Raw genomic sequence first — 15,861 nt, 5'->3', positions numbered from 1 at the left:
ACCCGGGCCGCGGCGGTGAGAGCGCCGAATCCTAACCACTAGACTACCAGGGACTGAACTTCTAGGTGGGTCTGGCCTTTGACGGGGGCTTTTACTCTTGCTGGTGTGCCGCGCTCTCCTCCCAGTGGATCGAAGAGCGTTTCCTGAACTTCTTCCCCTTGTGCTGTGGTAGCAATTGCCCAATAGCACCAGATTTTCTGTGGACTTCCTGGGATGTTACAGTATGATGACTAGTGACAAATCTGGCCAAATTTCAGGACAGAACTAGACAGATGAATCAGATGTAGGCTACAGCCATGAAGCATGTTTACACATCTTCTGTTAACGTCCTGCCCATAGAAATGTACTGATATCAGATGAGCAGGGACGTGCCTGTAATAAACCATGCTGCTGGATTATTTTTCGGACTTCACGCACGGGATATGGAATCAACTGTCAAATCGTTGTTTACAAAGTTCTACTGATTAGATTACATTCAACATTGCACCGTAGCCTACATGTAACCTACGTCAAAATGCTGTTAAGTTAGGCCTTAGAGTACTGTACAGTCTCATGTGTAATCTGGATCTATGTACACGTGGCATTCCCAGCCAATATGGGTAAATGAAGGTGAGCTGCACTAGCAGTCAATCCTTCGATAGCTCAGTTGGTAGAGCGGAGGACTGTAGGAGAAATGTAGTCTGCATGGCAGGAATCCTTAGGTCGCTGGTTCAAATCCGGCTCGAAGGAGGACTTGGTTTTGTGATGGTTGTGCCCACTGAAAAAAGTTGTGTTTGTCAGTAATTACAGCAGGTTTTGTCTACTCCTCAAAAGAGTTCCCTGACCGGGAATCGAACCCGGGCCGCGGCGGTGAGAGCGCCGAATCCTAACCACTAGACTACCAGGGACTGAACTTCTAGGTGGGTCTGGCCTTTGACGGGGGCTTTTACTCTTGCTGGTGTGCCGCGCTCTCCTCCCAGTGGATCGAAGAGCGTTTCCTGAACTTCTTCCCCTTGTGCTGTGGTAGCAATTGCCCAATAGCACCAGATTTTCTGTGGACTTCCTGGGATGTTACAGTATGATGACTAGTGACAAATCTGGCCAAATTTCAGGACAGAACTAGACAGATGAATCAGATGTAGGCTACAGCCATGAAGCATGTTTACACATCTGTTAACGTCCTGCCCATAGAAATGTACTGATATCAGATGAGCAGGGACGTGCCTGTAATAAACCATGCTGCTGGATTATTTTTCGGACTTCACGCACGGGATATGGAATCAACTGTCAAATCGTTGTTTACAAAGTTCTACTGATTAGATTACATTCAACATTGCACCGTAGCCTACATGTAACCTACGTCAAAATGCTGTTAAGTTAGGCCTTAGAGTACTGTACAGTCTCATGTGTAATCTGGATCTATGTACACGTGGCATTCCCAGCCAATATGGGTAAATGAAGGTGAGCTGCACTAGCAGTCAATCCTTCGATAGCTCAGTTGGTAGAGCGGAGGACTGTAGGGGAAATGTAGTCTGCATAGCAGGAATCCTTAGGTCGCTGGTTCAAATCTGGCTCGAAGGAGGACTTGGTTTTGTGATGGTTGTGCCCACTGAAAAAAGTTGTGTTTTTGTCAGTAATTACAGCAGGTTTTGTCTACTCCTCAAAAGAGTTCCCTGACCGGGAATCGAACCCGGGCCGTGGCGGTGAGAGCGCCGAATCCTAACCACTAGACTACCAGGGACTGAACTTCTAGGTGGGTCTGGCCTTTGACGGGGGCTTTTACTCTTGCTGGTGTGCCGCGCTCTCCTCCCAGTGGATCGAAGAGCGTTTCCTGAACTTCTTCCCCTTGTGCTGTGGTAGCAATTGCCCAATAGCACCAGATTTTCTGTGGACTTCCTGGGATGTTACAGTATGATGACTAGTGACAAATCTGGCCAAATTTCAGGACAGAACTAGACAGATGAATCAGATGTAGGCTACAGCCATGAAGCATGTTTACACATCTTCTGTTAACGTCCTGCCCATAGAAATGTACTGATATCAGATGAGCAGGGACGTGCCTGTAATAAACCATGCTGCTGGATTATTTTTCGGACTTCACGCACGGGATATGGAATCAACTGTCAAATCGTTGTTTACAAAGTTCTACTGATTAGATTACATTCAACATTGCACCGTAGACTACATGTAACCTACGTCAAAATGCTGTTAAGTTAGGCCTTAGAGTACTGTACAGTCTCATGTGTAATCTGGATCTATGTACACGTGGCATTCCCAGCCAATATGGGTAAATGAAGGTGAGCTGCACTAGCAGTCAATCCTTCGATAGCTCAGTTGGTAGAGCGGAGGACTGTAGGAGAAATGTAGTCTGCATGGCAGGAATCCTTAGGTCGCTGGTTCAAATCCGGCTCGAAGGAGGACTTGGTTTTGTGATGGTTGTGCCCACTGAAAAAAGTTGTGTTTGTCAGTAATTACAGCAGGTTTTGTCTACTCCTCAAAAGAGTTCCCTGACCGGGAATCGAACCCGGGCCGCGGCGGTGAGAGCGCCGAATCCTAACCACTAGACTACCAGGGACTGAACTTCTAGGTGGGTCTGGCCTTTGACGGGGGCTTTTACTCTTGCTGGTGTGCCGCGCTCTCCTCCCAGTGGATCGAAGAGCGTTTCCTGAACTTCTTCCCCTTGTGCTGTGGTAGCAATTGCCCAATAGCACCAGATTTTCTGTGGACTTCCTGGGATGTTACAGTATGATGACTAGTGACAAATCTGGCCAAATTTCAGGACAGAACTAGACAGATGAATCAGATGTAGGCTACAGCCATGAAGCATGTTTACACATCTGTTAACGTCCTGCCCATAGAAATGTACTGATATCAGATGAGCAGGGACGTGCCTGTAATAAACCATGCTGCTGGATTATTTTTCGGACTTCACGCACGGGATATGGAATCAACTGTCAAATCGTTGTTTACAAAGTTCTACTGATTAGATTACATTCAACATTGCACCGTAGCCTACATGTAACCTACGTCAAAATGCTGTTAAGTTAGGCCTTAGAGTACTGTACAGTCTCATGTGTAATCTGGATCTATGTACACGTGGCATTCCCAGCCAATATGGGTAAATGAAGGTGAGCTGCACTAGCAGTCAATCCTTCGATAGCTCAGTTGGTAGAGCGGAGGACTGTAGGAGAAATGTAGTCTGCATGGCAGGAATCCTTAGGTCGCTGGTTCAAATCCGGCTCGAAGGAGGACTTGGTTTTGTGATGGTTGTGCCCACTGAAAAAAGTTGTGTTTGTCAGTAATTACAGCAGGTTTTGTCTACTCCTCAAAAGAGTTCCCTGACCGGGAATCGAACCCGGGCCACGGCGGTGAGAGCGCCGAATCCTAACCACTAGACTACCAGGGACTGAACTTCTAGGTGGGTCTGGCCTTTCACGGGGGCTTTTACTCTTGCTGGTGTGCCGCGCTCTCCTCCCAGTGGATCGAAGAGCGTTTCCTGAACTTCTTCCCCTTGTGCTGTGGTAGCAATTGCCCAATAGCACCAGATTTTCTGTGGACTTCCTGGGATGTTACAGTATGATGACTAGTGACAAATCTGGCCAAATTTCAGGACAGAACTAGACAGATGAATCAGATGTAGGCTACAGCCATGAAGCATGTTTACACATCTGTTAACGTCCTGCCCATAGAAATGTACTGATATCAGATGAGCAGGGACGTGCCTGTAATAAACCATGCTGCTGGATTATTTTTCGGACTTCACGCACGGGATATGGAATCAACTGTCAAATCGTTGTTTACAAAGTTCTACTGATTAGATTACATTCAACATTGCACCGTAGCCTACAAGTAACCTACGTCAAAATGCTGTTAAGTTAGGCCTTAGAGTACTGTACAGTCTCATGTGTAATCTGGATCTATGTACACGTGGCATTCCCAGCCAATATGGGTAAATGAAGGTGAGCTGCACTAGCAGTCAATCCTTCGATAGCTCAGTTGGTAGAGCGGAGGACTGTAGGGGAAATGTAGTCTGCATAGCAGGAATCCTTAGGTCGCTGGTTCAAATCCGGCTCGAAGGAGGACTTGGTTTTGTGATGGTTGTGCCCACTGAAAAAAGTTGTGTTTGTCAGTAATTACAGCAGGTTTTGTCTACTCCTCAAAAGAGTTCCCTGACCGGGAATCGAACCCGGGCCGCGGCAGTGAGAGCGCCGAATCCTAACCACTAGACTACCAGGGACTGAACTTCTAGGTGGGTCTGGCCTTTGACGGGGGCTTTTACTCTTGCTGGTGTGCCGCGCTCTCCTCCCAGTGGATCGAAGAGCGCTTCCTGAACTTCTTCCCCTTGTGCTGTGGTAGCAATTGCCCAATAGCACCAGATTTTCTGTGGACTTCCTGGGATGTTACAGTATGATGACTAGTGACAAATCTGGCCAAATTTCAGGACAGAACTAGACAGATGAATCAGATGTAGGCTACAGCCATGAAGCATGTTTACACATCTTCTGTTAACGTCCTGCCCATAGAAATGTACTGATATCAGATGAGCAGGGACGTGCCTGTAATAAACCATGCTGCTGGATTATTTTTCGGACTTCACGCACGGGATATGGAATCAACTGTCAAATCGTTGTTTACAAAGTTCTACTGATTAGATTACATTCAACATTGCACCGTAGCCTACATGTAACCTACGTCAAAATGCTGTTAAGTAAGGCCTTAGAGTACTGTACAGTCTCATGTGTAATCTGGATCTATGTACACGTGGCATTCCCAGCCAATATGGGTAAATGAAGGTGAGCTGCACTAGCAGTCAATCCTTCGATAGCTCAGTTGGTAGAGCGGAGGACTGTAGGGGAAATGTAGTCTGCATGGCAGGAATCCTTAGGTCGCTGGTTCAAATCCGGCTCGAAGGAGGACTTGGTTTTGTGATGGTTGTGCCCACTGAAAAAAGTTGTGTTTGTCAGTAATTACAGCAGGTTTTGTCTACTCCTCAAAAGAGTTCCCTGACCGGGAATCGAACCCGGGCCGCGGCGGTGAGAGCGCCGAATCCTAACCACTAGACTACCAGGGACTGAACTTCTAGGTGGGTCTGGCCTTTGACGGGGGCTTTTACTCTTGCTGGTGTGCCGCGCTCTCCTCCCAGTGGATCGAAGAGCGTTTCCTGAACTTCTTCCCCTTGTGCTGTGGTAGCAATTGCCCAATAGCACCAGATTTTCTGTGGACTTCCTGGGATGTTACAGTATGATGACTAGTGACAAATCTGGCCAAATTTCAGGACAGAACTAGACAGATGAATCAGATGTAGGCTACAGCCATGAAGCATGTTTACACATCTGTTAACGTCCTGCCCATAGAAATGTACTGATATCAGATGAGCAGGGACGTGCCTGTAATAAACCATGCTGCTGGATTATTTTTCGGACTTCACGCACGGGATATGGAATCAACTGTCAAATCGTTGTTTACAAAGTTCTACTGATTAGATTACATTCAACATTGCACCGTAGCCTACAAGTAACCTACGTCAAAATGCTGTTAAGTTAGGCCTTAGAGTACTGTACAGTCTCATGTGTAATCTGGATCTATGTACACGTGGCATTCCCAGCCAATATGGGTAAATGAAGGTGAGCTGCACTAGCAGTCAATCCTTCGATAGCTCAGTTGGTAGAGCGGAGGACTGTAGGGGAAATGTAGTCTGCATAGCAGGAATCCTTAGGTCGCTGGTTCAAATCCGGCTCGAAGGAGGACTTGGTTTTGTGATGGTTGTGCCCACTGAAAAAAGTTGTGTTTGTCAGTAATTACAGCAGGTTTTGTCTACTCCTCAAAAGAGTTCCCTGACCGGGAATCGAACCCGGGCCACGGCGGTGAGAGCGCCGAATCCTAACCACTAGACTACCAGGGACTGAACTTCTAGGTGGGTCTGGCCTTTCACGGGGGCTTTTACTCTTGCTGGTGTGCCGCGCTCTCCTCCCAGTGGATCGAAGAGCGTTTCCTGAACTTCTTCCCCTTGTGCTGTGGTAGCAATTGCCCAATAGCACCAGATTTTCTGTGGACTTCCTGGGATGTTACAGTATGATGACTAGTGACAAATCTGGCCAAATTTCAGGACAGAACTAGACAGATGAATCAGATGTAGGCTACAGCCATGAAGCATGTTTACACATCTGTTAACGTCCTGCCCATAGAAATGTACTGATATCAGATGAGCAGGGACGTGCCTGTAATAAACCATGCTGCTGGATTATTTTTCGGACTTCACGCACGGGATATGGAATCAACTGTCAAATCGTTGTTTACAAAGTTCTACTGATTAGATTACATTCAACATTGCACCGTAGCCTACAAGTAACCTACGTCAAAATGCTGTTAAGTTAGGCCTTAGAGTACTGTACAGTCTCATGTGTAATCTGGATCTATGTACACGTGGCATTCCCAGCCAATATGGGTAAATGAAGGTGAGCTGCACTAGCAGTCAATCCTTCGATAGCTCAGTTGGTAGAGCGGAGGACTGTAGGGGAAATGTAGTCTGCATAGCAGGAATCCTTAGGTCGCTGGTTCAAATCCGGCTCGAAGGAGGACTTGGTTTTGTGATGGTTGTGCCCACTGAAAAAAGTTGTGTTTGTCAGTAATTACAGCAGGTTTTGTCTACTCCTCAAAAGAGTTCCCTGACCGGGAATCGAACCCGGGCCGCGGCAGTGAGAGCGCCGAATCCTAACCACTAGACTACCAGGGACTGAACTTCTAGGTGGGTCTGGCCTTTGACGGGGGCTTTTACTCTTGCTGGTGTGCCGCGCTCTCCTCCCAGTGGATCGAAGAGCGCTTCCTGAACTTCTTCCCCTTGTGCTGTGGTAGCAATTGCCCAATAGCACCAGATTTTCTGTGGACTTCCTGGGATGTTACAGTATGATGACTAGTGACAAATCTGGCCAAATTTCAGGACAGAACTAGACAGATGAATCAGATGTAGGCTACAGCCATGAAGCATGTTTACACATCTTCTGTTAACGTCCTGCCCATAGAAATGTACTGATATCAGATGAGCAGGGACGTGCCTGTAATAAACCATGCTGCTGGATTATTTTTCGGACTTCACGCACGGGATATGGAATCAACTGTCAAATCGTTGTTTACAAAGTTCTACTGATTAGATTACATTCAACATTGCACCGTAGCCTACATGTAACCTACGTCAAAATGCTGTTAAGTAAGGCCTTAGAGTACTGTACAGTCTCATGTGTAATCTGGATCTATGTACACGTGGCATTCCCAGCCAATATGGGTAAATGAAGGTGAGCTGCACTAGCAGTCAATCCTTCGATAGCTCAGTTGGTAGAGCGGAGGACTGTAGGGGAAATGTAGTCTGCATGGCAGGAATCCTTAGGTCGCTGGTTCAAATCCGGCTCGAAGGAGGACTTGGTTTTGTGATGGTTGTGCCCACTGAAAAAAGTTGTGTTTGTCAGTAATTACAGCAGGTTTTGTCTACTCCTCAAAAGAGTTCCCTGACCGGGAATCGAACCCGGGCCGCGGCGGTGAGAGCGCCGAATCCTAACCACTAGACTACCAGGGACTGAACTTCTAGGTGGGTCTGGCCTTTGACGGGGGCTTTTACTCTTGCTGGTGTGCCGCGCTCTCCTCCCAGTGGATCGAAGAGCGTTTCCTGAACTTCTTCCCCTTGTGCTGTGGTAGCAATTGCCCAATAGCACCAGATTTTCTGTGGACTTCCTGGGATGTTACAGTATGATGACTAGTGACAAATCTGGCCAAATTTCAGGACAGAACTAGACAGATGAATCAGATGTAGGCTACAGCCATGAAGCATGTTTACACATCTGTTAACGTCCTGCCCATAGAAATGTACTGATATCAGATGAGCAGGGACGTGCCTGTAATAAACCATGCTGCTGGATTATTTTTCGGACTTCACGCACGGGATATGGAATCAACTGTCAAATCGTTGTTTACAAAGTTCTACTGATTAGATTACATTCAACATTGCACCGTAGCCTACAAGTAACCTACGTCAAAATGCTGTTAAGTTAGGCCTTAGAGTACTGTACAGTCTCATGTGTAATCTGGATCTATGTACACGTGGCATTCCCAGCCAATATGGGTAAATGAAGGTGAGCTGCACTAGCAGTCAATACTTCGATAGCTCAGTTGGTAGAGCGGAGGACTGTAGGGGAAATGTAGTCTGCATGGCAGGAATCCTTAGGTCGCTGGTTCAAATCCGGCTCGAAGGAGGACTTGGTTTTGTGATGGTTGTGCCCACTGAAAAAAAGTTGTGTTTGTCAGTAATTACAGCAGGTTTTGTCTACTCCTCAAAAGAGTTCCCTGACCGGGAATCGAACCCGGGCCACGGCGGTGAGAGCGCCGAATCCTAACCACTAGACTACCAGGGACTGAACTTCTAGGTGGGTCTGGCCTTTGACGGGGGCTTTTACTCTTGCTGGTGTGCCGCGCTCTCCTCCCAGTGGATCGAAGAGCGTTTCCTGAACTTCTTCCCCTTGTGCTGTGGTAGCAATTGCCCAATAGCACCAGATTTTCTGTGGACTTCCTGGGATGTTACAGTATGATGACTAGTGACAAATCTGGCCAAATTTCAGGACAGAACTAGACAGATGAATCAGATGTAGGCTACAGCCATGAAGCATGTTTACACATCTTCTGTTAACGTCCTGCCCATAGAAATGTACTGATATCAGATGAGCAGGGACGTGCCTGTAATAAACCATGCTGCTGGATTATTTTTCGGACTTCACGCACGGGATATGGAATCAACTGTCAAATCGTTGTTTACAAAGTTCTACTGATTAGATTACATTCAACATTGCACCGTAGCCTACATGTAACCTACGTCAAAATGCTGTTAAGTTAGGCCTTAGAGTACTGTACAGTCTCATGTGTAATCTGGATCTATGTACACGTGGCATTCCCAGCCAATATGGGTAAATGAAGGTGAGCTGCACTAGCAGTCAATCCTTCGATAGCTCAGTTGGTAGAGCGGAGGACTGTAGGAGAAATGTAGTCTGCATGGCAGGAATCCTTAGGTCGCTGGTTCAAATCCGGCTCGAAGGAGGACTTGGTTTTGTGATGGTTGTGCCCACTGAAAAAAGTTGTGTTTGTCAGTAATTACAGCAGGTTTTGTCTACTCCTCAAAAGAGTTCCCTGACCGGGAATCGAACCCGGGCCGCGGCGGTGAGAGCGCCGAATCCTAACCACTAGACTACCAGGGACTGAACTTCTAGGTGGATCTGGCCTTTGACGGGGGCTTTTACTCTTGCTGGTGTGCCGCGCTCTCCTCCCAGTGGATCGAAGAGCGTTTCCTGAACTTCTTCCCCTTGTGCTGTGGTAGCAATTGCCCAATAGCACCAGATTTTCTGTGGACTTCCTGGGATGTTACAGTATGATGACTAGTGACAAATCTGGCCAAATTTCAGGACAGAACTAGACAGATGAATCAGATGTAGGCTACAGCCATGAAGCATGTTTACACATCTGTTAACGTCCTGCCCATAGAAATGTACTGATATCAGATGAGCAGGGACGTGCCTGTAATAAACCATGCTGCTGGATTATTTTTCGGACTTCACGCACGGGATATGGAATCAACTGTCAAATCGTTGTTTACAAAGTTCTACTGATTAGATTACATTCAACATTGCACCGTAGCCTACAAGTAACCTACGTCAAAATGCTGTTAAGTTAGGCCTTAGAGTACTGTACAGTCTCATGTGTAATCTGGATCTATGTACACGTGGCATTCCCAGCCAATATGGGTAAATGAAGGTGAGCTGCACTAGCAGTCAATCCTTCGATAGCTCAGTTGGTAGAGCGGAGGACTGTAGGGGAAATGTAGTCTGCATGGCAGGAATCCTTAGGTCGCTGGTTCAAATCCGGCTCGAAGGAGGACTTGGTTTTGTGATGGTTGTGCCCACTGAAAAAAGTTGTGTTTGTCAGTAATTACAGCAGGTTTTGTCTACTCCTCAAAAGAGTTCCCTGACCGGGAATCGAACCCGGGCCGCGGCGGTGAGAGCGCCGAATCCTAACGCGCGCGGCAATATGCACATTGTTCTAGTCTGGCCCCCTGCGACCCCCTGCGGCCTCCTGAGCGGCGCCGTTGATATAGGGGTTCACTGAATATCACTGAAGTGATCTATCAAGAACTGATGAAGTTTACACACTTGGCCTTTAAGATAGCACGACATATTCAGTGAGCCATAGGGCTCCGTTGTAATCGCCAAGGTAGAGATCCAAGGTCGCCGGTTCAATCCCCACCTCCGACGCAAAATGTCCAAGTGTCCTTAACAAGACGCTGAACCCCAAATTGCTTGTGGGTGGCTCTCAATTGACTCCCCTGACTAAATAAAGGTTTCCATTCAATACCAAGACATTTCCACCAGCTAGTTATAGCTATGAACGATCTATTCTATGAATGAATTGAAAATCAACACATTATAAGTTAACAAACAAACATGATATAGGGTGTATGTTACACACTTGGCCTTTAAGATATCAATACATATTCAGTGAGCCATAGGGCTCCATGTCCAAGTGTCCTTAGCAAGACGCTGAACCCCAAATTGCTTGTGGGTGGCTCTCAATTGACTCCCCTGACTAAATAAAGGTTTCCATTCAATACCAAGACATTTCCACCAGCTAGTTATAGCTATGAACTATCTATTCTATGAATGAATTGAAAATCAACACACAAGTTAAAAAAAGAAACATTTTAATAAAAACAGATATTCACAATAATAACATATATACAATATAATCCAACTCCTTCCTCTTACTTCCTCTTCATCTCCTCCAGCCACTGTTCGACCGTCTTCCCCCCAGACGTCTGAGCACAGAATGTGGTGTTCTTAAAACGGCTGTGCCCCGTTTCCTTTGTTTTAGGCAACCCACACTTTTTGCACCTGTATGTGTCATAGGACTTGTGCGGCCTGACCTGGGTGGCCTGGGCCTCCTCCATTTTCTTCTTCCTCCAGGCTGTGGTCTTGGGGAGCTGGGGACCTGGAGGAACCGGGGGCACAGGGAGGGCCGTAGCAGGAGGCAGAGGGGTGGTGTGAGGGAGTGGGGCAGGGAGGGCCGTAGCAGGAGGCAGAGGGGTGGTGTGAGGGAGTGGGGCAGGGAGGGCCGTAGCAGGAGGCAGAGGGGTGGTGTGAGGGAGCGGGGCAGGGAGGGCCGTAGCAGGAGGCAGAGGGGTGGTGTGAGGGAGTGGGGCAGGGAGGGCCGTAGCAGGAGGCAGAGGGGTGGTGTGAGGGAGTGGGGCAGGGAGGGCCGTAGCAGGAGGCAGAGGGGTGGTGTGAGGGAGTGGGGCAGGGAGGGCCGTAGCAGGAGGCAGAGGGGTGGTGTGAGGGAGCGGGGCAGGGAGGGCCGTAGCAGGAGGCAGAGGGGTGGTGTGAAGGAGCGGGGCAGGGTCAGAGGTGGGCCGGTGTATTGAAACCCTGCCCCTTTGGGGAGCCTCTCCACTCCTGTCCTCTGGCACAGTGAAGAAAGTTTCTGTATGCTGCTGCTGACGCACTCCACTATCAGCTGGTGGTAAGTGGGCGGGGGCGTCAGCAGCAGGTACCTCCACACTGGGTCTCCATGGCGTTGGGTCCAGGATGGCCCGCTCCTGGTTCCTCTGCCTTTTGTTGTGCCTGCACAAACAGAGCAATAACATTCAGTACACCAATTTATTAAATATATATTAATAACATAGTTTGAATAGTATTGGTTTATTATAAGTACGTACCACTGGCTGAGGGTCAGCTTATTGACCTGAAACAAGCGGATCTCTGTCTTGGCCTGGAGGTCTGGACTGCCGTCGACCCGGTCTTTGATCCTCCGCTAGTCCCGGAGGATGGTCGCCCAGCGGTCCAACCTCACCCCAGCAATGGTCCTGCCGGCAGGGTGGAGGAGACACAGCTCTCTGAAAATGGCCTCCACAAGGCGGCTACTGTCCGGCCACTGAGAACGCCCTACACCTTGTCCAAGAAGGCAGCTGGATGGAGAGAAAAGGCAAATAAGTAAACAAATGGCTGCTATTGAGTAAAGAAGTAAACAAATGAGTGTTATAAAGTGTGTGACTGACAAAATACAGCTCTCTCTACATACCGCTTCACACTGTCCACTCCTGGAGTGACAGCCGTCTTTTAGCGACTAGTCCTGATGCGCCCCTTCACTAGTCGGTCCCGGAACCTCTCAGGGTAGGTCACCGCCTTCTTGTCATCCGGGGTCAGCTTCTCCCAGAGAGCTATGATCTCCAGCACCTTCTGCCAGGAGATCCACGCCTGGTCCCTCAGACTGAGCAGTGCGTGTCCCAGGCGGACAACATGCTGGTACCCCGGCGCTCCATCTGGTCCCAGGAAGTCCTGAGAAGAAAAGGAAATCAACAAGATGATTATTAAAAACCAAATTCAATTTTTTTCAAGGTTCAAGGTAGTTTTATTTGGCACATGTACAGTAATACAGGGTAAAACATGCAGTGAAAGGGGGGTGCTGAGTCACTGTGCATTTCCCTGCATGTCTAGTGTGATCTACAGTAAATCTTACATTGTCATCCTCTGGCGCCGCAGCACCCTCCTGCTCGGCTGGGTTGTCCCTCGCTGGACCGGGCTGTGAGGGAGGCGCTGGACCAGGCTGTGAGGGAGGCGCTGGACCAGGCTGTGAGGGAGGTGCTGGACCGGGCTGAGAGGGAGGTGCCCTGGGTAGAGGAGGCAGGAGGTCTTCCAGGACAATGGTAGGATCTAGATCCTCCTCGTTGCGCAGATCGATCCCCTCGTCGTCCTCCAACCCAAAGTCCTCCTCCCTCACTCCATCAGGCACCTCTGGGTCCCTGGTGAGCTCTTCTGGTTCTTCTCCAATCTGGGAGAGGAGGTAGTCCAGTCCGATGAGCTCACCTGAAACAAAGTACAGAAAGGGTTTACTTACTGGTGTGTGTGTGTGTGTGTGTGTTCTGTGTAAGAACCTGAGAGAGAGTGCAAGGGAGAGAGAGAATACATACCAGTGTATGGAACAGGGTGCGTGAAGTCCTCAGCTATCTTACAAGCCAACAACTCTTCAGTGAGGGAGTTGATGGCCTGTTTCAGGCGGCCGTCATAGCTGTGGATGGATGGTCCGTAGTGCCCCTCCACAGCTATCCCAGCCCGGTCCTCATTCCACCTGGTGAGCCCCTCCAGGAGGAAGGCATGGTAGTGGCCCCCCCTCAGGCGAGTTCCTTTAAAAAATGAAACAAGATTTTTTTGTAGTAATAAACTCTCACCCAACGTCCAGCCACTGGTTAAGTGAACATGAGCTTAACAACATCTGTTTAAATGTCTGAGTATATACCTGGAATGAACCGGTTCAGGTGGAGGTGAAAGGACTCCAGTGACGACAACCCCCGGGAGCAGCGGAACACAGGCAGGAGGAGCCCTCCCTTCTTCTCCCTGCCTGTGTGGGTGTACATCTGCACGCCGGGGGGATCCTGGATGCACTCCAGGTGACGCCGCTGGCTGTCCCAGATGACCTCAATCTTCCGGTGGTCCAGGAACGGAACGCCCAGGGTGTCGGTGGAGCTCCAGAAGTCCCTGAACAGCTCCTTCAGACGCCGCTCGGTCTCCTGCACCCCACGAGTGCGGCGGCGACAGTGCCTGGCCAGCTCCTTCTTCGAGATGCTGTTGGACACCTGGGCGTCGCTGATGGGTCCCAGGGAGGAAGCCTCCAGTAGCGCGCGCTTGGCCGCCATCAGCAGGTCTACATCCTCTCTGCACCACTCGAATATGCAGCCTGACAGGCGGCTCAGAAACAAGCCGTAGAGAGGATGGCAGTCCATGGTCACTCCCCCAGCCAGCCGGCGGGTGAAGTGCCAGATGTCCAGCCGGACCACAAGCTTGTCCCACTGGCTGAACATGGCTGCCGCTTTGCCCGGGCCATGGGCAGAGCAGCAGTCCCGGTCCACATACAGCAGCACGGGAGGTGGGACCCCCGCGTCCTGGTAGCGCTGCTGCAGGCCTGCTGTCATGGGGAGCAGGTCCACTCCCTCCGCCTCTGTCAGGACCGTTATGAGCACCTGCCCCAGCTCGTTGGCCACGTTGGTGGCCCAGGCTGCCCTCCCCTGGAGCTTGCCCGCCAGCTTCTTGGTCACCTAACAACAAACAGATGTATAACATAGGGATGACATTAATATATCTATATTTTACAGGGATACAATTCATGTTTTCATTCTGCCATTCATTGTTACCTTCTTTGTGGAGTCCATCTTCAAGATGGACCCATACACGGAGGTGATCCGGGCCTTCATCTCCTCCATCCTGGGCACCAAATCAGCAGCGCGGACGGTCAGCAGCCAACGGGGTGAGGGCACAGGGATCATGGGAATCGGAGGCAGGACGGTTCTCACCGCAGCACCCGGGACAGCAAACTTCTTGCAGGTGCTGAGGTAGAGGATGGTCTGGGCCTTCCAGCGCTCACTGTGCTGCTCCCTGATCTGGTTGTACAGCCTGGTGGTGCTGTTCCCCAGAGTCCTCTCCCTCATCAGCTTCAACACCTTTATGTCACAGGCCAGACTGATGGAGAGATGGGCAGATAAGACAATCATTAGTTATAGGATAACTTGAATCAGCAGGGCTTTTTTTTTAATAATCTATTTTGCATAAAAGCTGTGTGTCTACTCACTGGTAGGTAAGAACAGCTGGAAACAGGCACCTGCGTCCGGGCTCCAGCTGATCCAGGATGTCGAGGGACCAGGAAGTGTACTTCTTGGTACAGCGTCGGCACTCCAGGTACTCCGTAGCCAGGAAGTACCACCCTTCCAGGTCCAGGACCTTGCGCACAACTTTATAAAGGCCACAGCTTGTGAGCGCATGCTCCTTGCACGGCCGACTGCAGGACTTCAGGGCGTGGTTCTTGCAGTCTGGCTGGGTGCACACAAACTTGTAGGCCCACAAGCGGTACGGCATCCACAGGCAGAGCGGGCGGAGGAAGAACCCATCTGGAGAAGCCGGAGGTTGGTGGAAGATGTTGGGCAGCGGAGGGGGGTGATACCAGAGGGTCAGGTCGCTCTTGATGACCGCTTTCCCACTGGCATCGGCTTTGAAGAGCGCCTTGCTCACCCACTGGTGCTGCTCTTTAGGGAGGGTTTTAATCCACCCATCAGGCAGAAGAACCTGTGAAAGAGAGAAACCCTTAAGGTTCAGCTCTGTGTGTGTGTGTGTGTGTGTGTGTGTGTGTGTGTGTGTGTGTGTGTGTGTGTGTGTGCGTGCGTTTGTGTGTGTGTGCGTTTGTGTGTGTGCGTGTTTGATTACCTCTTTGTGAGTGACAGGCGGAGGCTGTGGCCTGATTCTCAGTCTGTCCAAGGCTAGGGATGGAGGAGCTGGCAGGGTGGTGGCGGTTGGAGGAACAACCTGTGAAAGACATTAGGTTATTACAAATTATTATTGTTATTAATAATAATAATAATGATAATAATAACAATAAGAATGATTGATTACCTCTGGCTCAGTGATGACCTCTGGCTGAGCAACAGGCCTGTCAGCCAACAACAAGGTTGTTGGAGCTGGAGCTACACAGTTAATAAAACAAATCTACCATAATATTGCACAAGAGTTTAACTTTAACACAATACTTTAATTTGGTACAGAATTGCATTAAGTTATTACTACAATGCAGTGTGCAAAGAGTTGAATTGAAATGATTGCAGCCAAATAGCAAAGCAAATAGTGGAAGCCATACCAAGATGAGTGTTTCTCAGAGTGTTAATATGATTGGCTAGATGAGAAGACAAGACGAGCTATAGCCAGTGACTATACCAGTGATGGAGAGAGAGCACCAACACTACCATGCAGAGCAGGAGTAAAGCAGTGACATTTCTACAACTACAACGTACGACTACCACATGATTCCACTTAACATGTC

The 15,861-nt window shown here is 49.2% G+C and overlaps 1 long non-coding RNA gene across 1 annotated transcript; it reads right to left on the bottom strand.

Annotated features, from left to right (window-relative positions):
• Nucleotides 1-14,777: 14,777 nt before the first annotated feature.
• On the bottom strand, nt 14,778-15,507 carry LOC311321065. Its single transcript, XR_014630864.1, has 3 exons — nt 15,438-15,507; nt 15,252-15,350; nt 14,778-15,113 (listed from the first exon to the last, which is right to left on the bottom strand). It is a non-coding gene; the product is annotated as an uncharacterized lncRNA (long non-coding RNA).
• Nucleotides 15,508-15,861: the final 354 nt, after the last annotated feature.

This window comes from Borostomias antarcticus (genome assembly GCF_949987555.1).
Source record: "Borostomias antarcticus genome assembly, chromosome: 18".
NCBI classification, from domain to species: Eukaryota; Metazoa; Chordata; class Actinopteri; order Stomiiformes; family Stomiidae; genus Borostomias; species Borostomias antarcticus.
The sequence above is the reverse complement of the archived record's forward strand: the minus strand, read 5'-3'. Positions and strand labels throughout refer to the sequence as shown.